The sequence below is a fragment of the Hyperolius riggenbachi genome, chromosome 4, assembly GCF_040937935.1.
Source record: "Hyperolius riggenbachi isolate aHypRig1 chromosome 4, aHypRig1.pri, whole genome shotgun sequence".
Taxonomy (NCBI): domain Eukaryota; kingdom Metazoa; phylum Chordata; class Amphibia; order Anura; family Hyperoliidae; genus Hyperolius; species Hyperolius riggenbachi.
In genome coordinates, this window is record NC_090649.1 from 42,342,395 (window position 1) to 42,368,843 (window position 26,449).

Here is a 26,449-nt window from a genome sequence, read left to right on the forward strand (position 1 = left end):
TAGGCTTTGCACTCCAAAGGTGCTCACATAGCAGTATGAGGAGGGCACTCTGCACACGGCCTGAGATTTAGCTGAGAGGATTGAAAAAAAGGAAGTTGCTCTTTCCCTTAACTTGTTTTTAGATGAGGTACTTCCCAACAAAAGTTACAAACCAAAAAGCCTTTCAGTCCCGGCAAGCAAAAAAAGTGGTTGCTTTCATTTGACTTAAGTTTGTTACTACTTTTTTTTCTGTACTTTTAGTATGTTTTCTTAATTGCTAGGTGCTGGGAAAGCAAGTTGTAGGTAAGCTGACACAACATCTCAACATCTACTGTGAGAAAACTCAGGACAAAAGTAGAATGAATGAGGGCCTAGAGAGAACGCTCCAAATTTGAGCAAGGCCCTGAGTAGAGTGCAAAGACAACAAGGCAAAAAGTTGTAAAACAACACCAGATGAGCAGATGCTGCTGACTTGGCATTTCCGAGGCTTTTCTAGACAGTTAAAAAGAAGCCTAATAGGTGAGTACTGGAGAGGGAGAGATGCTGCACGTCACTGGCACTGCTAGAAGACATGCAAGGCCTTTGGGCACGCAAGTGTCCCAAGGCTGCTTTAACTTGTGTGTCTTAGAGTCATGTTTGCTGGGTACTAGGGTCCCTCTTCTCGACTGTCAGCCAGCACTGTGGCCAAGTGCCACGGTGACTCTTGCAAATGTCCTTAAATGGCTTCTGGCCTGCAGAGATGTCTTAAGCTTGAGAAGTGCAAAGTGTGGAGGTGTGCCAAAATCCTAGCATTTGCATTGGCCAGGAATCGAACCCAGGCCTCCCGCGTGGCAGGCGAGAATTCTACCACTGAACCACCAATGCCTTGCCCTGTTGCTCGGTGCTGAAAAACGTGGCCAGCCAAATCAGGCCATACAAGATTGCCTTCTTCTGTGCGGATGGCAAAGGTGAGGCTGGCGCCATTTTGCAATTTTTGACATTTCAGCTCAAGCAAGCAAGCCCGGCTAGCTCAGTCGGTAGAGCATGAGACTCTTAATCTCAGGGTCGTGGGTTCGAGCCCCACGTTGGGCGATCAAAGCTTCTCCTTTTACTTTCTACTAGGCAGAGCTCCTCCAAAACGATTACAAACCATCACCAGGCCATCACTTCCTCTTTCACATGCCACTCCCCACTCCCTTTGCTAACAAACGAAAATGTCATCTCAGCTTTCCCCTTCACTTTTACTCACACAACCTCTTTTAACAACTTTTCAGCAAAAGTGCTTCACCACCCCAAGAAAGAGAAAAACACTCCTTCTTACAATCTTACTCATCTTTCCTATACTACATTTCTTATCTGCTTTTCCCAGATTTCCGTTGGCTTTACTCCAGTCCTTTTGTCAAGGAGAGACTTACAATCAATCACTTGACAAGGAACAACCACCTGAAAGATACTCATTCTCGTATGCCTGGTGCACACCATGCAATTCCCCATCAGATAGATGGGCCGATAGATCCTTTCCGACAGACACGATCGGATTTCCGTTCGGATTTCCGATCACTACTATGCAAATCCATCAGAAAAACGATCGGAAATCAGATCGGACCTGCCGGAAATCATCTGTTCGACCCATCTATCTGACAGGCATTGGTATGGTGTGTATTAGGCTTTGCACTCCAAAGGTGCTCACATAGCAGTATGAGGAGGGCACTCTGCACACGGCCTGAGATTTAGCTGAGAGGATTGAAAAAAAGGAAGTTGCTCTTTCCCTTAACTTGTTTTTAGATGAGGTACTTCCCAACAAAAGTTACAAACCAAAAAGCCTTTCAGTCCCGGCAAGCAAAAAAAGTGGTTGCTTTCATTTGACTTAAGTTTGTTACTACTTTTTTTTCTGTACTTTTAGTATGTTTTCTTAATTGCTAGGTGCTGGGAAAGCAAGTTGTAGGTAAGCTGACACAACATCTCAACATCTACTGTGAGAAAACTCAGGACAAAAGTAGAATGAATGAGGGCCTAGAGAGAACGCTCCAAATTTGAGCAAGGCCCTGAGTAGAGTGCAAAGACAACAAGGCAAAAAGTTGTAAAACAACACCAGATGAGCAGATGCTGCTGACTTGGCATTTCCGAGGCTTTTCTAGACAGTTAAAAAGAAGCCTAATAGGTGAGTACTGGAGAGGGAGAGATGCTGCACGTCACTGGCACTGCTAGAAGACATGCAAGGCCTTTGGGCACGCAAGTGTCCCAAGGCTGCTTTAACTTGTGTGTCTTAGAGTCATGTTTGCTGGGTACTAGGGTCCCTCTTCTCGACTGTCAGCCAGCACTGTGGCCAAGTGCCACGGTGACTCTTGCAAATGTCCTTAAATGGCTTCTGGCCTGCAGAGATGTCTTAAGCTTGAGAAGTGCAAAGTGTGGAGGTGTGCCAAAATCCTAGCATTTGCATTGGCCGGGAATCGAACCCGGGCCTCCCGCGTGGCAGGCGAGAATTCTACCACTGAACCACCAATGCCTTGCCCTGTTGCTCGGTGCTGAAAAACGTGGCCAGCCAAATCAGGCCATACAAGATTGCCTTCTTCTGTGCGGATGGCAAAGGTGAGGCTGGCGCCATTTTGCAATTTTTGACATTTCAGCTCAAGCAAGCAAGCCCGGCTAGCTCAGTCGGTAGAGCATGAGACTCTTAATCTCAGGGTCGTGGGTTCGAGCCCCATGTTGGGCGATCAAAGCTTCTCCTTTTACTTTCTACTAGGCAGAGCTCCTCCAAAACGATTACAAACCATCACCAGGCCATCACTTCCTCTTTCACATGCCACTCCCCACTCCCTTTGCTAACAAACGAAAATGTCATCTCAGCTTTCCCCTTCACTTTTACTCACACAACCTCTTTTAACAACTTTTCAGCAAACGTGCTTCACCACCCCAAGAAAGAGAAAAACACTCCTTCTTACAATCTTACTCATCTTTCCTATACTACTTTTCTTATCTGCTTTTCCCAGATTTCCGTTGGCTTTACTCCAGTCCTTTTGTCAAGGAGAGACTTACAATCAATCACTTGACAAGGAACAACCACCTGAAAGATACTCATTCTCGTATGCCTGGTGCACACCATGCAATTCCCCATCAGATAGATGGGCCGATAGATCCTTTCCGACAGACACGATCGGATTTCCGTTCGGATTTCCGATCACTACTATGCAAATCCATCAGAAAAACGATCGGAAATCAGATCGGACCTGCCGGAAATCATCTGTTCGACCCATCTATCTGACAGGCATTGGTATGGTGTGTATTAGGCTTTGCACTCCAAAGGTGCTCACATAGCAGTATGAGGAGGGCACTCTGCACACGGCCTGAGATTTAGCTGAGAGGATTGAAAAAAAGGAAGTTGCTCTTTCCCTTAACTTGTTTTTAGATGAGGTACTTCCCAACAAAAGTTACAAACCAAAAAGCCTTTCAGTCCCGGCAAGCAAAAAAAGTGGTTGCTTTCATTTGACTTAAGTTTGTTACTACTTTTTTTTCTGTACTTTTAGTATGTTTTCTTAATTGCTAGGTGCTGGGAAAGCAAGTTGTAGGTAAGCTGACACAACATCTCAACATCTACTGTGAGAAAACTCAGGACAAAAGTAGAATGAATGAGGGCCTAGAGAGAACGCTCCAAATTTGAGCAAGGCCCTGAGTAGAGTGCAAAGACAACAAGGCAAAAAGTTGTAAAACAACACCAGATGAGCAGATGCTGCTGACTTGGCATTTCCGAGGCTTTTCTAGACAGTTAAAAAGAAGCCTAATAGGTGAGTACTGGAGAGGGAGAGATGCTGCACGTCACTGGCACTGCTAGAAGACATGCAAGGCCTTTGGGCACGCAAGTGTCCCAAGGCTGCTTTAACTTGTGTGTCTTAGAGTCATGTTTGCTGGGTACTAGGGTCCCTCTTCTCGGCTGTCAGCCAGCACTGTGGCCAAGTGCCACGGTGACTCTTGCAAATGTCCTTAAATGGCTTCTGGCCTGCAGAGATGTCTTAAGCTTGAGAAGTGCAAAGTGTGGAGGTGTGCCAAAATCCTAGCATTTGCATTGGCCGGGAATCGAACCCGGGCCTCCCGCGTGGCAGGCGAGAATTCTACCACTGAACCACCAATGCCTTGCCCTGTTGCTCGGTGCTGAAAAACGTGGCCAGCCAAATCAGGCCATACAAGATTGCCTTCTTCTGTGCGGATGGCAAAGGTGAGGCTGGCGCCATTTTGCAATTTTTGACATTTCAGCTCAAGCAAGCAAGCCCGGCTAGCTCAGTTGGTAGAGCATGAGACTCTTAATCTCAGGGTCGTGGGTTCGAGCCCCACGTTGGGCGATCAAAGCTTCTCCTTTTACTTTCTACTAGGCAGAGCTCCTCCAAAACGATTACAAACCATCACCAGGCCATCACTTCCTCTTTCACATGCCACTCCCCACTCCCTTTGCTAACAAACGAAAATGTCATCTCAGCTTTCCCCTTCACTTTTACTCACACAACCTCTTTTAACAACTTTTCAGCAAAAGTGCTTCACCACCCCAAGAAAGAGAAAAACACTCCTTCTTACAATCTTACTCATCTTTCCTATACTACTTTTCTTATCTGCTTTTCCCAGATTTCCGTTGGCTTTACTCCAGTCCTTTTGTCAAGGAGAGACTTACAATCAATCACTTGACAAGGAACAACCACCTGAAAGATACTCATTCTCGTATGCCTGGTGCACACCATGCAATTCCCCATCAGATAGATGGGCCGATAGATCCTTTCCGACAGACACGATCGGATTTCCGTTCGGATTTCCGATCACTACTATGCAAATCCATCAGAAAAACGATCGGAAATCAGATCGGACCTGCCGGAAATCATCTGTTCGACCCATCTATCTGACAGGCATTGGTATGGTGTGTATTAGGCTTTGCACTCCAAAGGTGCTCACATAGCAGTATGAGGAGGGCACTCTGCACACGGCCTGAGATTTAGCTGAGAGGATTGAAAAAAAGGAAGTTGCTCTTTCCCTTAACTTGTTTTTAGATGAGGTACTTCCCAACAAAAGTTACAAACCAAAAAGCCTTTCAGTCCCGGCAAGCAAAAAAAGTGGTTGCTTTCATTTGACTTAAGTTTGTTACTACTTTTTTTTCTGTACTTTTAGTATGTTTTCTTAATTGCTAGGTGCTGGGAAAGCAAGTTGTAGGTAAGCTGACACAACATCTCAACATCTACTGTGAGAAAACTCAGGACAAAAGTAGAATGAATGAGGGCCTAGAGAGAACGCTCCAAATTTGAGCAAGGCCCTGAGTAGAGTGCAAAGACAACAAGGCAAAAAGTTGTAAAACAACACCAGATGAGCAGATGCTGCTGACTTGGCATTTCCGAGGCTTTTCTAGACAGTTAAAAAGAAGCCTAATAGGTGAGTACTGGAGAGGGAGAGATGCTGCACGTCACTGGCACTGCTAGAAGACATGCAAGGCCTTTGGGCACGCAAGTGTCCCAAGGCTGCTTTAACTTGTGTGTCTTAGAGTCATGTTTGCTGGGTACTAGGGTCCCTCTTCTCGACTGTCAGCCAGCACTGTGGCCAAGTGCCACGGTGACTCTTGCAAATGTCCTTAAATGGCTTCTGGCCTGCAGAGATGTCTTAAGCTTGAGAAGTGCAAAGTGTGGAGGTGTGCCAAAATCCTAGCATTTGCATTGGCCGGGAATCGAACCCGGGCCTCCCGCGTGGCAGGCGAGAATTCTACCACTGAACCACCAATGCCTTGCCCTGTTGCTCGGTGCTGAAAAACGTGGCCAGCCAAATCAGGCCATACAAGATTGCCTTCTTCTGTGCGGATGACAAAGGTGAGGCTGGCGCCATTTTGCAATTTTTGACATTTCAGCTCAAGCAAGCAAGCCCGGCTAGCTCAGTCGGTAGAGCATGAGACTCTTAATCTCAGGGTCGTGGGTTCGAGCCCCACGTTGGGCGATCAAAGCTTCTCCTTTTACTTTCTACTAGGCAGAGCTCCTCCAAAACGATTACAAACCATCACCAGGCCATCACTTCCTCTTTCACATGCCACTCCCCACTCCCTTTGCTAACAAACGAAAATGTCATCTCAGCTTTCCCCTTCACTTTTACTCACACAACCTCTTTTAACAACTTTTCAGCAAAAGTGCTTCACCACCCCAAGAAAGAGAAAAACACTCCTTCTTACAATCTTACTCATCTTTCCTATACTACTTTTCTTATCTGCTTTTCCCAGATTTCCGTTGGCTTTACTCCAGTCCTTTTGTCAAGGAGAGACTTACAATCAATCACTTGACAAGGAACAACCACCTGAAAGATACTCATTCTCGTATGCCTGGTGCACACCATGCAATTCCCCATCAGATAGATGGGCCGATAGATCCTTTCCGACAGACACGATCTGATTTCCGTTCGGATTTCCAATCACTACTATGCAAATCCATCAGAAAAACGATCGGAAATCAGATCGGACCTGCCGGAAATCATCTGTTCGACCCATCTATCTGACAGGCATTGGTATGGTGTGTATTAGGCTTTGCACTCCAAAGGTGCTCACATAGCAGTATGAGGAGGGCACTCTGCACACGGCCTGAGATTTAGCTGAGAGGATTGAAAAAAAGGAAGTTGCTCTTTCCCTTAACTTGTTTTTAGATGAGGTACTTCCCAACAAAAGTTACAAACCAAAAAGCCTTTCAGTCCCGGCAAGCAAAAAAAGTGGTTGCTTTCATTTGACTTAAGTTTGTTACTACTTTTTTTTCTGTACTTTTAGTATGTTTTCTTAATTGCTAGGTGCTGGGAAAGCAAGTTGTAGGTAAGCTGACACAACATCTCAACATCTACTGTGAGAAAACTCAGGACAAAAGTAGAATGAATGAGGGCCTAGAGAGAACGCTCCAAATTTGAGCAAGGCCCTGAGTAGAGTGCAAAGACAACAAGGCAAAAAGTTGTAAAACAACACCAGATGAGCAGATGCTGCTGACTTGGCATTTCCGAGGCTTTTCTAGACAGTTAAAAAGAAGCCTAATAGGTGAGTACTGGAGAGGGAGAGATGCTGCACGTCACTGGCACTGCTAGAAGACATGCAAGGCCTTTGGGCACGCAAGTGTCCCAAGGCTGCTTTAACTTGTGTGTCTTAGAGTCATGTTTGCTGGGTACTAGGGTCCCTCTTCTCGACTGTCAGCCAGCACTGTGGCCAAGTGCCACGGTGACTCTTGCAAATGTCCTTAAATGGCTTCTGGCCTGCAGAGATGTCTTAAGCTTGAGAAGTGCAAAGTGTGGAGGTGTGCCAAAATCCTAGCATTTGCATTGGCCGGGAATCGAACCCGGGCCTCCCGCGTGGCAGGCGAGAATTCTACCACTGAACCACCAATGCCTTGCCCTGTTGCTCGGTGCTGAAAAACCTGGCCAGCCAAATCAGGCCATACAAGATTGCCTTCTTCTGTGCGGATGGCAAAGGTGAGGCTGGCGCCATTTTGCAATTTTTGACATTTCAGCTCAAGCAAGCAAGCCCGGCTAGCTCAGTCGGTAGAGCATGAGACTCTTAATCTCAGGGTTGTGGGTTCGAGCCCCACGTTGGGCGATCAAAGCTTCTCCTTTTACTTTCTACTAGGCAGAGCTCCTCCAAAACGATTACAAACCATCACCAGGCCATCACTTCCTCTTTCACATGCCACTCCCCACTCCCTTTGCTAACAAACGAAAATGTCATCTCAGCTTTCCCCTTCACTTTTACTCACACAACCTCTTTTAACAACTTTTCAGCAAAAGTGCTTCACCACCCCAAGAAAGAGAAAAACACTCCTTCTTACAATCTTACTCATCTTTCCTATACTACTTTTCTTATCTGCTTTTCCCAGATTTCCGTTGGCTTTACTCCAGTCCTTTTGTCAAGGAGAGACTTACAATCAATCACTTGACAAGGAACAACCACCTGAAAGATACTCATTCTCGTATGCCTGGTGCACACCATGCAATTCCCCATCAGATAGATGGGCCGATAGATCCTTTCCGACAGACACGATCGGATTTCCGTTCGGATTTCCGATCACTACTATGCAAATCCATCAGAAAAACGATCGGAAATCAGATCGGACCTGCCGGAAATCATCTGTTCGACCCATCTATCTGACAGGCATTGGTATGGTGTGTATTAGGCTTTGCACTCCAAAGGTGCTCACATAGCAGTATGAGGAGGGCACTCTGCACACGGCCTGAGATTTAGCTGAGAGGATTGAAAAAAAGAAAGTTGCTCTTTCCCTTAACTTGTTTTTAGATGAGGTACTTCCCAACAAAAGTTACAAACCAAAAAGCCTTTCAGTCCCGGCAAGCAAAAAAAGTGGTTGCTTTCATTTGACTTAAGTTTGTTACTACTTTTTTTTCTGTACTTTTAGTATGTTTTCTTAATTGCTAGGTGCTGGGAAAGCAAGTTGTAGGTAAGCTGACACAACATCTCAACATCTACTGTGAGAAAACTCAGGACAAAAGTAGAATGAATGAGGGCCTAGAGAGAACGCTCCAAATTTGAGCAAGGCCCTGAGTAGAGTGCAAAGACAACAAGGCAAAAAGTTGTAAAACAACACCAGATGAGCAGATGCTGCTGACTTGGCATTTCCGAGGCTTTTCTAGACAGTTAAAAAGAAGCCTAATAGGTGAGTACTGGAGAGGGAGAGATGCTGCATGTCACTGGCACTGCTAGAAGACATGCAAGGCCTTTGGGCACGCAAGTGTCCCAAGGCTGCTTTAACTTGTGTGTCTTAGAGTCATGTTTGCTGGGTACTAGGGTCCCTCTTCTCGACTGTCAGCCAGCACTGTGGCCAAGTGCCACGGTGACTCTTGCAAATGTCCTTAAATGGCTTCTGGCCTGCAGAGATGTCTTAAGCTTGAGAAGTGCAAAGTGTGGAGGTGTGCCAAAATCCTAGCATTTGCATTGGCCGGGAATCGAACCCGGGCCTCCCGCGTGGCAGGCGAGAATTCTACCACTGAACCACCAATGCCTTGCCCTGTTGCTCGGTGCTGAAAAACGTGGCCAGCCAAATCAGGCCATACAAGATTGCCTTCTTCTGTGCGGATGGCAAAGGTGAGGCTGGCGCCATTTTGCAATTTTTGACATTTCAGCTCAAGCAAGCAAGCCCGGCTAGCTCAGTCGGTAGAGCATGAGACTCTTAATCTCAGGGTCGTGGGTTCGAGCCCCACGTTGGGCGATCAAAGCTTCTCCTTTTACTTTCTACTAGGCAGAGCTCCTCCAAAACGATTACAAACCATCACCAGGCCATCACTTCCTCTTTCACATGCCACTCCCCACTCCCTTTGCTAACAAACGAAAATGTCATCTCAGCTTTCCCCTTCACTTTTACTCACACAACCTCTTTTAACAACTTTTCAGCAAAAGTGCTTCACCACCCCAAGAAAGAGAAAAACACTCCTTCTTACAATCTTACTCATCTTTCCTATACTACTTTTCTTATCTGCTTTTCCCAGATTTCCGTTGGCTTTACTCCAGTCCTTTTGTCAAGGAGAGACTTACAATCAATCACTTGACAAGGAACAACCACCTGAAAGATACTCATTCTCGTATGCCTGGTGCACACCATGCAATTCCCCATCAGATAGATGGGCCGATAGATCCTTTCCGACAGACACGATCGGATTTCCGTTCGGATTTCCGATCACTACTATGCAAATCCATCAGAAAAACGATCGGAAATCAGATCGGACCTGCCGGAAATCATCTGTTCGACCCATCTATCTGACAGGCATTGGTATGGTGTGTATTAGGCTTTGCACTCCAAAGGTGCTCACATAGCAGTATGAGGAGGGCACTCTGCACACGGCCTGAGATTTAGCTGAGAGGATTGAAAAAAAGGAAGTTGCTCTTTCCCTTAACTTGTTTTTAGATGAGGTACTTCCCAACAAAAGTTACAAACCAAAAAGCCTTTCAGTCCCGGCAAGCAAAAAAAGTGGTTGCTTTCATTTGACTTAAGTTTGTTACTACTTTTTTTTCTGTACTTTTAGTATGTTTTCTTAATTGCTAGGTGCTGGGAAAGCAAGTTGTAGGTAAGCTGACACAACATCTCAACATCTACTGTGAGAAAACTCAGGACAAAAGTAGAATGAATGAGGGCCTAGAGAGAACGCTCCAAATTTGAGCAAGGCCCTGAGTAGAGTGCAAAGACAACAAGGCAAAAAGTTGTAAAACAACACCAGATGAGCAGATGCTGCTGACTTGGCATTTCCGAGGCTTTTCTAGACAGTTAAAAAGAAGCCTAATAGGTGAGTACTGGAGAGGGAGAGGTGCTGCACGTCACTGGCACTGCTAGAAGACATGCAAGGCCTTTGGGCACGCAAGTGTCCCAAGGCTGCTTTAACTTGTGTGTCTTAGAGTCATGTTTGCTGGGTACTAGGGTCCCTCTTCTCGACTGTCAGCCAGCACTGTGGCCAAGTGCCACGGTGACTCTTGCAAATGTCCTTAAATGGCTTCTGGCCTGCAGAGATGTCTTAAGCTTGAGAAGTGCAAAGTGTGGAGGTGTGCCAAAATCCTAGCATTTGCATTGGCCGGGAATCGAACCCGGGCCTCCCGCGTGGCAGGCGAGAATTCTACCACTGAACCACCAATGCCTTGCCCTGTTGCTCGGTGCTGAAAAACGTGGCCAGCCAAATCAGGCCATACAAGATTGCCTTCTTCTGTGCGGATGGCAAAGGTGAGGCTGGCGCCATTTTGCAATTTTTGACATTTCAGCTCAAGCAAGCAAGCCCGGCTAGCTCAGTCGGTAGAGCATGAGACTCTTAATCTCAGGGTCGTGGGTTCGAGCCCCACGTTGGGCGATCAAAGCTTCTCCTTTTACTTTCTACTAGGCAGAGCTCCTCCAAAACGATTACAAACCATCACCAGGCCATCACTTCCTCTTTCACATGCCACTCCCCCCTCCCTTTGCTAACAAACGAAAATGTCATCTCAGCTTTCCCCTTCACTTTTACTCACACAACCTCTTTTAACAACTTTTCAGCAAAAGTGCTTCACCACCCCAAGAAAGAGAAAAACACTCCTTCTTACAATCTTACTCATCTTTCCTATACTACTTTTCTTATCTGCTTTTCCCAGATTTCCGTTGGCTTTACTCCAGTCCTTTTGTCAAGGAGAGACTTACAATCAATCACTTGACAAGGAACAACCACCTGAAAGATACTCATTCTCGTATGCCTGGTGCACACCATGCAATTCCCCATCAGATAGATGGGCCGATAGATCCTTTCCGACAGACACGATCTGATTTCCGTTCGGATTTCCGATCACTACTATGCAAATCCATCAGAAAAACGATCGGAAATCAGATCGGACCTGCCGGAAATCATCTGTTCGACCCATCTATCTGACAGGCATTGGTATGGTGTGTATTAGGCTTTGCACTCCAAAGGTGCTCACATAGCAGTATGAGGAGGGCACTCTGCACACGGCCTGAGATTTAGCTGAGAGGATTGAAAAAAAAGAAGTTGCTCTTTCCCTTAACTTGTTTTTAGATGAGGTACTTCCCAACAAAAGTTACAAACCAAAAAGCCTTTCAGTCCCGGCAAGCAAAAAAAGTGGTTGCTTTCATTTGACTTAAGTTTGTTACTACTTTTTTTTCTGTACTTTTAGTATGTTTTCTTAATTGCTAGGTGCTGGGAAAGCAAGTTGTAGGTAAGCTGACACAACATCTCAACATCTACTGTGAGAAAACTCAGGACAAAAGTAGAATGAATGAGGGCCTAGAGAGAACGCTCCAAATTTGAGCAAGGCCCTGAGTAGAGTGCAAAGACAACAAGGCAAAAAGTTGTAAAACAACACCAGATGAGCAGATGCTGCTGACTTGGCATTTCCGAGGCTTTTCTAGACAGTTAAAAAGAAGCCTAATAGGTGAGTACTGGAGAGGGAGAGGTGCTGCACGTCACTGGCACTGCTAGAAGACATGCAAGGCCTTTGGGCACGCAAGTGTCCCAAGGCTGCTTTAACTTGTGTGTCTTAGAGTCATGTTTGCTGGGTACTAGGGTCCCTCTTCTCGACTGTCAGCCAGCACTGTGGCCAAGTGCCACGGTGACTCTTGCAAATGTCCTTAAATGGCTTCTGGCCTGCAGAGATGTCTTAAGCTTGAGAAGTGCAAAGTGTGGAGGTGTGCCAAAATCCTAGCATTTGCATTGGCCGGGAATCGAACCCGGGCCTCCCGCGTGGCAGGCGAGAATTCTACCACTGAACCACCAATGCCTTGCCCTGTTGCTCGGTGCTGAAAAACGTGGCCAGCCAAATCAGGCCATACAAGATTGCCTTCTTCTGTGCGGATGGCAAAGGTGAGGCTGGCGCCATTTTGCAAATTTTGACATTTCAGCTCAAGCAAGCAAGCCCGGCTAGCTCAGTCGGTAGAGCATGAGACTCTTAATCTCAGGGTCGTGGGTTCGAGCCCCACGTTGGGCGATCAAAGCTTCTCCTTTTACTTTCTACTAGGCAGAGCTCCTCCAAAACGATTACAAACTATCACCAGGCCATCACTTCCTCTTTCACATGCCACTCCCCACTCCCTTTGCTAACAAACGAAAATGTCATCTCAGCTTTCCCCTTCACTTTTACTCACACAACCTCTTTTAACAACTTTTCAGCAAAAGTGCTTCACCACCCCAAGAAAGAGAAAAACACTCCTTCTTACAATCTTACTCATCTTTCCTATACTACTTTTCTTATCTGCTTTTCCCAGATTTCCGTTGGCTTTACTCCAGTCCTTTTGTCAAGGAGAGACTTACAATCAATCACTTGACAAGGAACAACCACCTGAAAGATACTCATTCTCGTATGCCTGGTGCACACCATGCAATTCCCCATCAGATAGATGGGCCGATAGATCCTTTCCGACAGACACGATCGGATTTCCGTTCGGATTTCCGATCACTACTATGCAAATCCATCAGAAAAACGATCGGAAATCAGATCGGACCTGCCGGAAATCATCTGTTCGACCCATCTATCTGACAGGCATTGGTATGGTGTGTATTAGGCTTTGCACTCCAAAGGTGCTCACATAGCAGTATGAGGAGGGCACTCTGCACACGGCCTGAGATTTAGCTGAGAGGATTGAAAAAAAGGAAGTTGCTCTTTCCCTTAACTTGTTTTTAGATGAGGTACTTCCCAACAAAAGTTACAAACCAAAAAGCCTTTCAGTCCCGGCAAGCAAAAAAAGTGGTTGCTTTCATTTGACTTAAGTTTGTTACTACTTTTTTTTCTGTACTTTTAGTATGTTTTCTTAATTGCTAGGTGCTGGGAAAGCAAGTTGTAGGTAAGCTGACACAACATCTCAACATCTACTGTGAGAAAACTCAGGACAAAAGTAGAATGAATGAGGGCCTAGAGAGAACGCTCCAAATTTGAGCAAGGCCCTGAGTAGAGTGCAAAGACAACAAGGCAAAAAGTTGTAAAACAACACCAGATGAGCAGATGCTGCTGACTTGGCATTTCCGAGGCTTTTCTAGACAGTTAAAAAGAAGCCTAATAGGTGAGTACTGGAGAGGGAGAGATGCTGCACGTCACTGGCACTGCTAGAAGACATGCAAGGCCTTTGGGCACGCAAGTGTCCCAAGGCTGCTTTAACTTGTGTGTCTTAGAGTCATGTTTGCTGGGTACTAGGGTCCCTCTTCTCGACTGTCAGCCAGCACTGTGGCCAAGTGCCACGGTGACTCTTGCAAATGTCCTTAAATGGCTTCTGGCCTGCAGAGATGTCTTAAGCTTGAGAAGTGCAAAGTGTGGAGGTGTGCCAAAATCCTAGCATTTGCATTGGCCGGGAATCGAACCCGGGCCTCCCGCGTGGCAGGCGAGAATTCTACCACTGAACCACCAATGCCTTGCCCTGTTGCTCGGTGCTGAAAAACGTGGCCAGCCAAATCAGGCCATACAAGATTGCCTTCTTCTGTGCGGATGGCAAAGGTGAGGCTGGCGCCATTTTGCAATTTTTGACATTTCAGCTCAAGCAAGCAAGCCCGGCTAGCTCAGTCGGTAGAGCATGAGACTCATAATCTCAGGGTCGTGGGTTCGAGCCCCATGTTGGGCGATCAAAGCTTCTCCTTTTACTTTCTACTAGGCAGAGCTCCTCCAAAACGATTACAAACCATCACCAGGCCATCACTTCCTCTTTCACATGCCACTCCCCACTCCCTTTGCTAACAAACGAAAATGTCATCTCAGCTTTCCCCTTCACTTTTACTCACACAACCTCTTTTAACAACTTTTCAGCAAAAGTGCTTCACCACCCCAAGAAAGAGAAAAACACTCCTTCTTACAATCTTACTCATCTTTCCTATACTACTTTTCTTATTTGCTTTTCCCAGATTTCCGTTGGCTTTACTCCAGTCCTTTTGTCAAGGAGAGACTTACAATCAATCACTTGACAAGGAACAACCACCTGAAAGATACTCATTCTCGTATGCCTGGTGCACACCATGCAATTCCCCATCAGATAGATGGGCCGATAGATCCTTTCCGACAGACACGATCGGATTTCCGTTCGGATTTCCGATCACTACTATGCAAATCCATCAGAAAAACGATCGGAAATCAGATCGGACCTGCCGGAAATCATCTGTTCGACCCATCTATCTGACAGGCATTGGTATGGTGTGTATTAGGCTTTGCACTCCAAAGGTGCTCACATAGCAGTATGAGGAGGGCACTCTGCACACGGCCTGAGATTTAGCTGAGAGGATTGAAAAAAAGGAAGTTGCTCTTTCCCTTAACTTGTTTTTAGATGAGGTACTTCCCAACAAAAGTTACAAACCAAAAAGCCTTTCAGTCCCGGCAAGCAAAAAAAGTGGTTGCTTTCATTTGACTTAAGTTTGTTACTACTTTTTTTTCTGTACTTTTAGTATGTTTTCTTAATTGCTAGGTGCTGGGAAAGCAAGTTGTAGGTAAGCTGACACAACATCTCAACATCTACTGTGAGAAAACTCAGGACAAAAGTAGAATGAATGAGGGCCTAGAGAGAACGCTCCAAATTTGAGCAAGGCCCTGAGTAGAGTGCAAAGACAACAAGGCAAAAAGTTGTAAAACAACACCAGATGAGCAGATGCTGCTGACTTGGCATTTCCGAGGCTTTTCTAGACAGTTAAAAAGAAGCCTAATAGGTGAGTACTGGAGAGGGAGAGGTGCTGCACGTCACTGGCACTGCTAGAAGACATGCAAGGCCTTTGGGCACGCAAGTGTCCCAAGGCTGCTTTAACTTGTGTGTCTTAGAGTCATGTTTGCTGGGTACTAGGGTCCCTCTTCTCGACTGTCAGCCAGCACTGTGGCCAAGTGCCACGGTGACTCTTGCAAATGTCCTTAAATGGCTTCTGGCCTGCAGAGATGTCTTAAGCTTGAGAAGTGCAAAGTGTGGAGGTGTGCCAAAATCCTAGCATTTGCATTGGCCGGGAATCGAACCCGGGCCTCCCGCGTGGCAGGCGAGAATTCTACCACTGAACCACCAATGCCTTGCCCTGTTGCTCGGTGCTGAAAAACGTGGCCAGCCAAATCAGGCCATACAAGATTGCCTTCTTCTGTGCGGATGGCAAAGGTGAGGCTGGCGCCATTTTGCAATTTTTGACATTTCAGCTCAAGCAAGAAAGCCTGGCTAGCTCAGTCGGTAGAGCATGAGACTCTTAATCTCAGGGTCGTGGGTTCGAGCCCCATGTTGGGCGATCAAAGCTTCTCCTTTTACTTTCTACTAGGCAGAGCTCCTCCAAAACGATTACAAACCATCACCAGGCCATCACTTCCTCTTTCACATGCCACTCCCCACTCCCTTTGCTAACAAACGAAAATGTCATCTCAGCTTTCCCCTTCACTTTTACTCACACAACCTCTTTTAACAACTTTTCAGCAAAAGTGCTTCACCACCCCAAGAAAGAGAAAAAACACTCCTTCTTACAATCTTACTCATCTTTCCTATACTACTTTTCTTATCTGCTTTTCCCAGATTTCCGTTGGCTTTACTCCAGTCCTTTTGTCAAGGAGAGACTTACAATCAATCACTTGACAAGGAACAACCACCTGAAAGATACTCATTCTCGTATGCCTGGTGCACACCATGCAATTCCCCATCAGATAGATGGGCCGATAGATCTTTTCCGACAGACACGATCGGATTTCCGTTCAGATTTCCGATCACTACTATGCAAATCCATCAGAAAAACGATCGGAAATCAGATCGGACCTGCCGGAAATCATCTGTTCGACCCATCTATCTGACAGGCATTGGTATGGTGTGTATTAGGCTTTGCACTCCAAAGGTGCTCACATAGCAGTATGAGGAGGGCACTCTGCACACGGCCTGAGATTTAGCTGAGAGGATTGAAAAAAAGGAAGTTGCTCTTTCCCTTAACTTGTTTTTAGATGAGGTACTTCCCAACAAAAGTTACAAACCAAAAAGCCTTTCAGTCCCGGCAAGCAAAAAAAGTGGTTGCTTTCATTTGACTTAAGTTTGTTACTACTTTTTTTTCTGTACTTTTAGTATGTTTTCTTAATTGCTAGGTGCTGGGAAAGCAAGTTGTAGGTAAGCTGACACAACATCTCAACATCTACTGTGAGAAAACTCAGGACAAAAGTAGAATGAATGAGGGCCTAGAGAGAACGCTCCAAATTTGAGCAAGGCCCTGAGTAGAGTGCAAAGACAACAAGGCAAAAGTTGTAAAACAACACCAGATGAGCAGATGCTGCTGACTTGGCATTTCCGAGGCTTTTCTAGACAGTTAAAAAGAAGCCTAATAGGTGAGTACTGGAGAGGGAGAGATGCTGCACGTCACTGGCACTGCTAGAAGACATGCAAGGCCTTTGGGCACGCAAGTGTCCCAAGGCTGCTTTAACTTGTGTGTCTTAGAGTCATGTTTGCTGGGTACTAGGGTCCCTCTTCTCGACTGTCAGCCAGCACTGTGGCCAAGTGCCACGGTGACTCTTGCAAATGTCCTTAAATGGCTTCTGGCCTGCAGAGATGTCTTAAGCTTGAGAAGTGCAAAGTGTGGAGGTGTGCCAAAATCCTAGCATTTGCATTGGCCGGGAATCGAACCTGGGCCTCCCGCGTGGCAGGCGAGAATTCTACCACTGAACCACCAATGCCTTGCCCTGTTGCTCGGTGCTGAAAAACGTGGCCAGCCAAATCAGGCCATACAAGATTGCCTTCTTCTGTGCGGATGGCAAAGGTGAGGCTGGCGCCATTTTGCAATTTTTGACATTTCAGCTCAAGCAAGCAAGCCCGGCTAGCTCAGTCGGTAGAGCATGAGACTCTTAATCTCAGGGTCGTGGGTTCGAGCCCCAAGTTGGGCGATCAAAGCTTCTCCTTTTACTTTCTACTAGGCAGAGCTCCTCCAAAACGATTACAAACCATCACCAGGCCATCACTTCCTCTTTCACATGCCACTCCCCACTCCCTTTGCTAACAAACGAAAATGTCATCTCAGCTTTCCCCTTCACTTTTACTCACACAACCTCTTTTAACAACTTTTCAGCAAAAGTGCTTCACCACCCCAAGAAAGAGAAAAACACTCCTTCTTACAATCTTACTCATCTTTCCTATACTACTTTTCTTATCTGCTTTTCCCAGATTTCCGTTGGCTTTACTCCAGTCCTTTTGTCAAGGAGAGACTTACAATCAATCACTTGACAAGGAACAACCACCTGAAAGATACTCATTCTCGTATGCCTGGTGCACACCATGCAATTCCCCATCAGATAGATGGGCCGATAGATCCTTTCCGACAGACACGATCGGATTTCCGTTCGGATTTCCGATCACTACTATGCAAATCCATCAGAAAAACGATCGGAAATCAGATCGGACCTGCCGGAAATCATCTGTTCGACCCATCTATCTGACAGGCATTGGTATGGTGTGTATTAGGCTTTGCACTCCAAAGGTGCTCACATAGCAGTATGAGGAGGGCACTCTGCACACGGCCTGAGATTTAGCTGAGAGGATTGAAAAAAAGGAAGTTGCTCTTTCCCTTAACTTGTTTTTAGATGAGGTACTTCCCAACAAAAGTTACAAACCAAAAAGCCTTTCAGTCCCGGCAAGCAAAAAAAGTGGTTGCTTTCATTTGACTTAAGTTTGTTACTACTTTTTTTTCTGTACTTTTAGTATGTTTTCTTAATTGCTAGGTGCTGGGAAAGCAAGTTGTAGGTAAGCTGACACAACATCTCAACATCTACTGTGAGAAAACTCAGGACAAAAGTAGAATGAATGAGGGCCTAGAGAGAACGCTCCAAAGTTGAGCAAGGCCCTGAGTAGAGTGCAAAGACAACAAGGCAAAAAGTTGTAAAACAACACCAGATGAGCAGATGCTGCTGACTTGGCATTTCCGAGGCTTTTCTAGACAGTTAAAAAGAAGCCTAATAGGTGAGTACTGGAGAGGGAGAGATGCTGCACGTCACTGGCACTGCTAGAAGACATGCAAGGCCTTTGGGCACGCAAGTGTCCCAAGGCTGCTTTAACTTGTGTGTCTTAGAGTCATGTTTGCTGGGTACTAGGGTCCCTCTTCTCGACTGTCAGCCAGCACTGTGGCCAAGTGCCACGGTGACTCTTGCAAATGTCCTTAAATGGCTTCTGGCCTGCAGAGATGTCTTAAGCTTGAGAAGTGCAAAGTGTGGAGGTGTGCCAAAATCCTAGCATTTGCATTGGCCGGGAATCGAACCCGGGCCTCCCGCGTGGCAGGCGAGAATTCTACCACTGAACCACCAATGCCTTGCCCTGTTGCTCGGTGCTGAAAAACGTGGCCAGCCAAATCAGGCCATACAAGATTGCCTTCTTCTGTGCGGATGGCAAAGGTGAGGCTGGCGCCATTTTGCAATTTTTGACATTTCAGCTCAAGCAAGCAAGCCTGGCTAGCTCAGTCGGTAGAGCATGAGACTCTTAATCTCAGGGTCGTGGGTTCGAGCCCCATGTTGGGCGATCAAAGCTTCTCCTTTTACTTTCTACTAGGCAGAGCTCCTCCAAAACGATTACAAACCATCACCAGGCCATCACTTCCTCTTTCACATGCCACTCCCCACTCCCTTTGCTAACAAACGAAAATGTCATCTCAGCTTTCCCCTTCACTTTTACTCACACAACCTCTTTTAACAACTTTTCAGCAAAAGTGCTTCACCACCCCAAGAAAGAGAAAAAACACTCCTTCTTACAATCTTACTCATCTTTCCTATACTACTTTTCTTATCTGCTTTTCCCAGATTTCCGTTGGCTTTACTCCAGTCCTTTTGTCAAGGAGAGACTTACAATCAATCACTTGACAAGGAACAACCACCTGAAAGATACTCATTCTCGTATGCCTGGTGCACACCATGCAATTCCCCATCAGATAGATGGGCCGATAGATCTTTTCCGACAGACACGATCGGATTTCCGTTCAGATTTCCGATCACTACTATGCAAATCCATCAGAAAAACGATCGGAAATCAGATCGGACCTGCCGGAAATCATCTGTTCGACCCATCTATCTGACAGGCATTGGTATGGTGTGTATTAGGCTTTGCACTCCAAAGGTGCTCACATAGCAGTATGAGGAGGGCACTCTGCACACGGCCTGAGATTTAGCTGAGAGGATTGAAAAAAAGGAAGTTGCTCTTTCCCTTAACTTGTTTTTAGATGAGGTACTTCCCAACAAAAGTTACAAACCAAAAAGCCTTTCAGTCCCGGCAAGCAAAAAAAGTGGTTGCTTTCATTTGACTTAAGTTTGTTACTACTTTTTTTTCTGTACTTTTAGTATGTTTTCTTAATTGCTAGGTGCTGGGAAAGCAAGTTGTAGGTAAGCTGACACAACATCTCAACATCTACTGTGAGAAAACTCAGGACAAAAGTAGAATGAATGAGGGCCTAGAGAGAACGCTCCAAATTTGAGCAAGGCCCTGAGTAGAGTGCAAAGACAACAAGGCAAAAGTTGTAAAACAACACCAGATGAGCAGATGCTGCTGACTTGGCATTTCCGAGGCTTTTCTAGACAGTTAAAAAGAAGCCTAATAGGTGAGTACTGGAGAGGGAGAGATGCTGCACGTCACTGGCACTGCTAGAAGACATGCAAGGCCTTTGGGCACGCAAGTGTCCCAAGGCTGCTTTAACTTGTGTGTCTTAGAGTCATGTTTGCTGGGTACTAGGGTCCCTCTTCTCGACTGTCAGCCAGCACTGTGGCCAAGTGCCACGGTGACTCTTGCAAATGTCCTTAAATGGCTTCTGGCCTGCAGAGATGTCTTAAGCTTGAGAAGTGCAAAGTGTGGAGGTGTGCCAAAATCCTAGCATTTGCATTGGCCGGGAATCGAACCCGGGCCTCCCGCGTGGCAGGCGAGAATTCTACCACTGAACCACCAATGCCTTGCCCTGTTGCTCGGTGCTGAAAAACGTGGCCAGCCAAATCAGGCCATACAAGATTGCCTTCTTCTGTGCGGATGGCAAAGGTGAGGCTGGCGCCATTTTGCAATTTTTGACATTTCAGCTCAAGCAAGCAAGCCCGGCTAGCTCAGTCGGTAGAGCATGAGACTCTTAATCTCAGGGTCGTGGGTTCGAGCCCCACGTTGGGCGATCAAAGCTTCTCCTTTTACTTTCTACTAGGCAGAGCTCCTCCAAAACGATTACAAACCATCACCAGGCCATCACTTCCTCTTTCACATGCCACTCCCCACTCCCTTTGCTAACAAACGAAAATGTCATCTCAGCTTTCCCCTTCACTTTTACTCACACAACCTCTTTTAACAACTTTTCAGCAAAAGTGCTTCACCACCCCAAGAAAGAGAAAAACACTCCTTCTTACAATCTTACTCATCTTTCCTATACTACTTTTCTTATCTGCTTTTCCCAGATTTCCGTTGGCTTTACTCCAGTCCTTTTGTCAAGGAGAGACTTACAATCAATCACTTGACAAGGAACAACCACCTGAAAGATACTCATTCTCGTATGCCTGGTGCACACCATGCAATTCCCCATCAGATAGATGAGCCGATAGATCCTTTCCGACAGACACGATCGGATTTCCGTTCGGATTTCCGATCACTACTATGCAAATCCATCAGAAAAACGATCGGAAATCAGATCGGACCTGCCGGAAATCATCTGTTCGACCCATCTATCTGACAGGCATTGGTATGGTGTGTATTAGGCTTTGCACTCCAAAGGTGCTCACATAGCAGTATGAGGAGGGCACTCTGCACACGGCCTGAGATTTAGCTGAGAGGATTGAAAAAAAGGAAGTTGCTCTTTCCCTTAACTTGTTTTTAGATGAGGTACTTCCCAACAAAAGTTACAAACCAAAAAGCCTTTCAGTCCCGGCAAGCAAAAAAAGTGGTTGCTTTCATTTGACTTAAGTTTGTTACTACTTTTTTTTCTGTACTTTTAGTATGTTTTCTTAATTGCTAGGTGCTGGGAAAGCAAGTTGTAGGTAAGCTGACACAACATCTCAACATCTACTGTGAGAAAACTCAGGACAAAAGTAGAATGAATGAGGGCCTAGAGAGAACGCTCCAAATTTGAGCAAGGCCCTGAGTAGAGTGCAAAGACAACAAGGCAAAAAGTTGTAAAACAACACCAGATGAGCAGATGCTGCTGACTTGGCATTTCCGAGGCTTTTCTAGACAGTTAAAAAGAAGCCTAATAGGTGAGTACTGGAGAGGGAGAGATGCTGCACGTCACTGGCACTGCTAGAAGACATGCAAGGCCTTTGGGCACGCAAGTGTCCCAAGGCTGCTTTAACTTGTGTGTCTTAGAGTCATGTTTGCTGGGTACTAGGGTCCCTCTTCTCGACTGTCAGCCAGCACTGTGGCCAAGTGCCACGGTGACTCTTGCAAATGTCCTTAAATGGCTTCTGGCCTGCAGAGATGTCTTAAGCTTGAGAAGTGCAAAGTGTGGAGGTGTGCCAAAATCCTAGCATTTGCATTGGCCGGGAATCGAACCTGGGCCTCCCGCGTGGCAGGCGAGAATTCTACCACTGAACCACCAATGCCTTGCCCTGTTGCTCGGTGCTGAAAAACGTGGCCAGCCAAATCAGGCCATACAAGATTGCCTTCTTCTGTGCGGATGGCAAAGGTGAGGCTGGCGCCATTTTGCAATTTTTGACATTTCAGCTCAAGCAAGCAAGCCCGGCTAGCTCAGTCGGTAGAGCATGAGACTCTTAATCTCAGGGTCGTGGGTTCGAGCCCCAAGTTGGGCGATCAAAGCTTCTCCTTTTACTTTCTACTAGGCAGAGCTCCTCCAAAACGATTACAAACCATCACCAGGCCATCACTTCCTCTTTCACATGCCACTCCCCACTCCCTTTGCTAACAAACGAAAATGTCATCTCAGCTTTCCCCTTCACTTTTACTCACACAACCTCTTTTAACAACTTTTCAGCAAAAGTGCTTCACCACCCCAAGAAAGAGAAAAACACTCCTTCTTACAATCTTACTCATCTTTCCTATACTACTTTTCTTATCTGCTTTTCCCAGATTTCCGTTGGCTTTACTCCAGTCCTTTTGTCAAGGAGAGACTTACAATCAATCACTTGACAAGGAACAACCACCTGAAAGATACTCATTCTCGTATGCCTGGTGCACACCATGCAATTCCCCATCAGATAGATGGGCCGATAGATCCTTTCCGACAGACACGATCGGATTTCCGTTCGGATTTCCGATCACTACTATGCAAATCCATCAGAAAAACGATCGGAAATCAGATCGGACCTGCCGGAAATCATCTGTTCGACCCATCTATCTGACAGGCATTGGTATGGTGTGTATTAGGCTTTGCACTCCAAAGGTGCTCACATAGCAGTATGAGGAGGGCACTCTGCACACGGCCTGAGATTTAGCTGAGAGGATTGAAAAAAAGGAAGTTGCTCTTTCCCTTAACTTGTTTTTAGATGAGGTACTTCCCAACAAAAGTTACAAACCAAAAAGCCTTTCAGTCCCGGCAAGCAAAAAAAGTGGTTGCTTTCATTTGACTTAAGTTTGTTACTACTTTTTTTTCTGTACTTTTAGTATGTTTTCTTAATTGCTAGGTGCTGGGAAAGCAAGTTGTAGGTAAGCTGACACAACATCTCAACATCTACTGTGAGAAAACTCAGGACAAAAGTAGAATGAATGAGGGCCTAGAGAGAACGCTCCAAAGTTGAGCAAGGCCCTGAGTAGAGTGCAAAGACAACAAGGCAAAAAGTTGTAAAACAACACCAGATGAGCAGATGCTGCTGACTTGGCATTTCCGAGGCTTTTCTAGACAGTTAAAAAGAAGCCTAATAGGTGAGTACTGGAGAGGGAGAGATGCTGCACGTCACTGGCACTGCTAGAAGACATGCAAGGCCTTTGGGCACGCAAGTGTCCCAAGGCTGCTTTAACTTGTGTGTCTTAGAGTCATGTTTGCTGGGTACTAGGGTCCCTCTTCTCGACTGTCAGCCAGCACTGTGGCCAAGTGCCACGGTGACTCTTGCAAATGTCCTTAAATGGCTTCTGGCCTGCAGAGATGTCTTAAGCTTGAGAAGTGCAAAGTGTGGAGGTGTGCCAAAATCCTAGCATTTGCATTGGCCGGGAATCGAACCCGGGCCTCCCGCGTGGCAGGCGAGAATTCTACCACTGAACCACCAATGCCTTGCCCTGTTGCTCGGTGCTGAAAAACGTGGCCAGCCAAATCAGGCCATACAAGATTGCCTTCTTCTGTGCGGATGGCAAAGGTGAGGCTGGCGCCATTTTGCAATTTTTGACATTTCAGCTCAAGCAAGCAAGCCTGGCTAGCTCAGTCGGTAGAGCATGAGACTCTTAATCTCAGGGTCGTGGGTTCGAGCCACATGTTGGGCGATCAAAGCTTCTCCTTTTACTTTCTACTAGGCAGAGCTCCTCCAAAACGATTACAAACCATCACCAGGCCATCACTTCCTCTTTCACATGCCACTCCCCACTCCCTTTGCTAACAAACGAAAATGTCATCTCAGCTTTCCCCTTCACTTTTACTCACACAACCTCTTTTAACAACTTTTCAGCAAAAGTGCTTCACCACCCCAAGAAAGAGAAAAACACTCCTTCTTACAATCTTACTCATCTTTCCTATACTACTTTTCTTATCTGCTTTTCCCAGATTTCCGTTGGCTTTACTCCAGTCCTTTTGTCAAGGAGAGACTTACATTTAATCACTTGACAAGGAACAACCACCTGAAAGATACTCATTCTCGTATGCCTGGTGCACACCATGCAATTCCCCATCAGATAGATGGGCCGATAGATCCTTTCCGACAGACACGATCGGATTTCCGTTCGGATTTCCGATCACTACTATGCAAATCCATCAGAAAAACGATTGGAAATCAGATCGGACCTGCCGGAAATCATCTGTTCGACCCATCTATCTGACAGGCATTGGTATGGTGTGTATTAGGCTTTGCACTCCAAAGGTGCTCACATAGCAGTATGAGGAGGGCACTCTGCACACGGCCTGAGATTTAGCTGAGAGGATTGAAAAAAAGGAAGTTGCTCTTTCCCTTAACTTGTTTTTAGATGAGGTACTTCCCAACAAAAGTTACAAACCAAAAAGCCTTTCAGTCCCGGCAAGCAAAAAAAGTGGTTGCTTTCATTTGACTTAAGTTTGTTACTACTTTTTTTTCTGTACTTTTAGTATGTTTTCTTAATTGCTAGGTGCTGGGAAAGCAAGTTGTAGGTAAGCTGACACAACATCTCAACATCTACTGTGAGAAAACTCAGGACAAAAGTAGAATGAATGAGGGCCTAGAGAGAACGCTCCAAATTTGAGCAAGGCCCTGAGTAGAGTGCAAAGACAACAAGGCAAAAAGTTGTAAAACAACACCAGATGAGCAGATGCTGCTGACTTGGCATTTCCGAGGCTTTTCTAGACAGTTAAAAAGAAGCCTAATAGGTGAGTACTGGAGAGGGAGAGATGCTGCACGTCACTGGCACTGCTAGAAGACATGCAAGGCCTTTGGGCACGCAAGTGTCCCAAGGCTGCTTTAACTTGTGTGTCTTAGAGTCATGTTTGCTGGGTACTAGGGTCCCTCTTCTCGACTGTCAGCCAGCACTGTGGCCAAGTGCCACGGTGACTCTTGCAAATGTCCTTAAATGGCTTCTGGCCTGCAGAGATGTCTTAAGCTTGAGAAGTGCAAAGTGTGGAGGTGTGCCAAAATCCTAGCATTTGCATTGGCCGGGAATCGAACCTGGGCCTCCCGCGTGGCAGGCGAGAATTCTACCACTGAACCACCAATGCCTTGCCCTGTTGCTCGGTGCTGAAAAACGTGGCCAGCCAAATCAGGCCATACAAGATTGCCTTCTTCTGTGCGGATGGCAAAGGTGAGGCTGGCGCCATTTTGCAATTTTTGACATTTCAGCTCAAGCAAGCAAGCCCGGCTAGCTCAGTCGGTAGAGCATGAGACTGTTAATCTCAGGGTCGTGGGTTCGAGCCCCAAGTTGGGCGATCAAAGCTTCTCCTTTTACTTTCTACTAGGCAGAGCTCCTCCAAAACGATTACAAACCATCACCAGGCCATCACTTCCTCTTTCACATGCCACTCCCCACTCCCTTTGCTAACAAACGAAAATGTCATCTCAGCTTTCCCCTTCACTTTTACTCACACAACCTCTTTTAACAACTTTTCAGCAAAAGTGCTTCACCACCCCAAGAAAGAGAAAAACACTCCTTCTTACAATCTTACTCATCTTTCCTATACTACTTTTCTTATCTGCTTTTCCCAGATTTCTGTTGGCTTTACTCCAGTCCTTTTGTCAAGGAGAGACTTACAATCAATCACTTGACAAGGAACAACCACCTGAAAGATACTCATTCTCGTATGCCTGGTGCACACCATGCAATTCCCCATCAGATAGATGGGCCGATAGATCCTTTCCGACAGACACGATCGGATTTCCGTTCGGATTTCCGATCACTACTATGCAAATCCATCAGAAAAACGATCGGAAATCAGATCGGACCTGCCGGAAATCATCTGTTCGACCCATCTATCTGACAGGCATTGGTATGGTGTGTATTAGGCTTTGCACTCCAAAGGTGCTCACATAGCAGTATGAGGAGGGCACTCTGCACACGGCCTGAGATTTAGCTGAGAGGATTGAAAAAAAGGAAGTTGCTCTTTCCCTTAACTTGTTTTTAGATGAGGTACTTCCCAACAAAAGTTACAAACCAAAAAGCCTTTCAGTCCCGGCAAGCAAAAAAAGTGGTTGCTTTCATTTGACTTAAGTTTGTTACTACTTTTTTTTCTGTACTTTTAGTATGTTTTCTTAATTGCTAGGTGCTGGGAAAGCAAGTTGTAGGTAAGCTGACACAACATCTCAACATCTACTGTGAGAAAACTCAGGACAAAAGTAGAATGAATGAGGGCCTAGAGAGAACGCTCCAAAGTTGAGCAAGGCCCTGAGTAGAGTGCAAAGACAACAAGGCAAAAAGTTGTAAAACAACACCAGATGAGCAGATGCTGCTGACTTGGCATTTCCGAGGCTTTTCTAGACAGTTAAAAAGAAGCCTAATAGGTGAGTACTGGAGAG

At 46.0% G+C, this 26,449-nt stretch overlaps 23 non-coding genes across 23 annotated transcripts; 11 read left to right on the plus strand and 12 right to left on the minus strand.

Moving 5' to 3' along the window:
* Positions 1-977: 977 nt before the first annotated feature.
* On the plus strand, positions 978-1,050 carry TRNAK-CUU (transfer RNA lysine (anticodon CUU)). The gene has a single exon. It is a non-coding gene; the product is annotated as a tRNA-Lys (tRNA).
* A 1,343-nt stretch (positions 1,051-2,393) lies between these two features.
* Positions 2,394-2,464, minus strand: TRNAG-GCC (transfer RNA glycine (anticodon GCC)). The gene has a single exon. It is a non-coding gene; the product is annotated as a tRNA-Gly (tRNA).
* Positions 2,465-2,598: 134 nt separating this feature from the next.
* On the plus strand, positions 2,599-2,671 carry TRNAK-CUU (transfer RNA lysine (anticodon CUU)). Its single transcript has one exon. It is a non-coding gene; the product is annotated as a tRNA-Lys (tRNA).
* A 1,343-nt stretch (positions 2,672-4,014) lies between these two features.
* Positions 4,015-4,085, minus strand: TRNAG-GCC (transfer RNA glycine (anticodon GCC)). Its single transcript has one exon. It is a non-coding gene; the product is annotated as a tRNA-Gly (tRNA).
* A 134-nt stretch (positions 4,086-4,219) lies between these two features.
* On the plus strand, positions 4,220-4,292 carry TRNAK-CUU (transfer RNA lysine (anticodon CUU)). Its single transcript has one exon. It is a non-coding gene; the product is annotated as a tRNA-Lys (tRNA).
* Positions 4,293-5,635: 1,343 nt separating this feature from the next.
* Positions 5,636-5,706, minus strand: TRNAG-GCC (transfer RNA glycine (anticodon GCC)). Its single transcript has one exon. It is a non-coding gene; the product is annotated as a tRNA-Gly (tRNA).
* A 134-nt stretch (positions 5,707-5,840) lies between these two features.
* TRNAK-CUU (transfer RNA lysine (anticodon CUU)) lies at positions 5,841-5,913 on the plus strand. Its single transcript has one exon. It is a non-coding gene; the product is annotated as a tRNA-Lys (tRNA).
* Positions 5,914-7,256: 1,343 nt separating this feature from the next.
* TRNAG-GCC (transfer RNA glycine (anticodon GCC)) lies at positions 7,257-7,327 on the minus strand. The gene has a single exon. It is a non-coding gene; the product is annotated as a tRNA-Gly (tRNA).
* Positions 7,328-7,461: 134 nt separating this feature from the next.
* TRNAK-CUU (transfer RNA lysine (anticodon CUU)) lies at positions 7,462-7,534 on the plus strand. Its single transcript has one exon. It is a non-coding gene; the product is annotated as a tRNA-Lys (tRNA).
* Positions 7,535-8,877: 1,343 nt separating this feature from the next.
* On the minus strand, positions 8,878-8,948 carry TRNAG-GCC (transfer RNA glycine (anticodon GCC)). Its single transcript has one exon. It is a non-coding gene; the product is annotated as a tRNA-Gly (tRNA).
* A 134-nt stretch (positions 8,949-9,082) lies between these two features.
* TRNAK-CUU (transfer RNA lysine (anticodon CUU)) lies at positions 9,083-9,155 on the plus strand. The gene has a single exon. It is a non-coding gene; the product is annotated as a tRNA-Lys (tRNA).
* Positions 9,156-10,498: 1,343 nt separating this feature from the next.
* TRNAG-GCC (transfer RNA glycine (anticodon GCC)) lies at positions 10,499-10,569 on the minus strand. The gene has a single exon. It is a non-coding gene; the product is annotated as a tRNA-Gly (tRNA).
* Positions 10,570-10,703: 134 nt separating this feature from the next.
* On the plus strand, positions 10,704-10,776 carry TRNAK-CUU (transfer RNA lysine (anticodon CUU)). The gene has a single exon. It is a non-coding gene; the product is annotated as a tRNA-Lys (tRNA).
* Positions 10,777-12,119: 1,343 nt separating this feature from the next.
* On the minus strand, positions 12,120-12,190 carry TRNAG-GCC (transfer RNA glycine (anticodon GCC)). Its single transcript has one exon. It is a non-coding gene; the product is annotated as a tRNA-Gly (tRNA).
* Positions 12,191-12,324: 134 nt separating this feature from the next.
* Positions 12,325-12,397, plus strand: TRNAK-CUU (transfer RNA lysine (anticodon CUU)). The gene has a single exon. It is a non-coding gene; the product is annotated as a tRNA-Lys (tRNA).
* Positions 12,398-13,740: 1,343 nt separating this feature from the next.
* TRNAG-GCC (transfer RNA glycine (anticodon GCC)) lies at positions 13,741-13,811 on the minus strand. The gene has a single exon. It is a non-coding gene; the product is annotated as a tRNA-Gly (tRNA).
* A 134-nt stretch (positions 13,812-13,945) lies between these two features.
* TRNAM-CAU (transfer RNA methionine (anticodon CAU)) lies at positions 13,946-14,018 on the plus strand. The gene has a single exon. It is a non-coding gene; the product is annotated as a tRNA-Met (tRNA).
* A 1,343-nt stretch (positions 14,019-15,361) lies between these two features.
* Positions 15,362-15,432, minus strand: TRNAG-GCC (transfer RNA glycine (anticodon GCC)). Its single transcript has one exon. It is a non-coding gene; the product is annotated as a tRNA-Gly (tRNA).
* A 3,171-nt stretch (positions 15,433-18,603) lies between these two features.
* On the minus strand, positions 18,604-18,674 carry TRNAG-GCC (transfer RNA glycine (anticodon GCC)). The gene has a single exon. It is a non-coding gene; the product is annotated as a tRNA-Gly (tRNA).
* Positions 18,675-20,224: 1,550 nt separating this feature from the next.
* Positions 20,225-20,295, minus strand: TRNAG-GCC (transfer RNA glycine (anticodon GCC)). Its single transcript has one exon. It is a non-coding gene; the product is annotated as a tRNA-Gly (tRNA).
* A 134-nt stretch (positions 20,296-20,429) lies between these two features.
* Positions 20,430-20,502, plus strand: TRNAK-CUU (transfer RNA lysine (anticodon CUU)). The gene has a single exon. It is a non-coding gene; the product is annotated as a tRNA-Lys (tRNA).
* A 2,964-nt stretch (positions 20,503-23,466) lies between these two features.
* On the minus strand, positions 23,467-23,537 carry TRNAG-GCC (transfer RNA glycine (anticodon GCC)). Its single transcript has one exon. It is a non-coding gene; the product is annotated as a tRNA-Gly (tRNA).
* A 1,755-nt stretch (positions 23,538-25,292) lies between these two features.
* TRNAN-GUU (transfer RNA asparagine (anticodon GUU)) lies at positions 25,293-25,365 on the plus strand. Its single transcript has one exon. It is a non-coding gene; the product is annotated as a tRNA-Asn (tRNA).
* Positions 25,366-26,449: the final 1,084 nt, after the last annotated feature.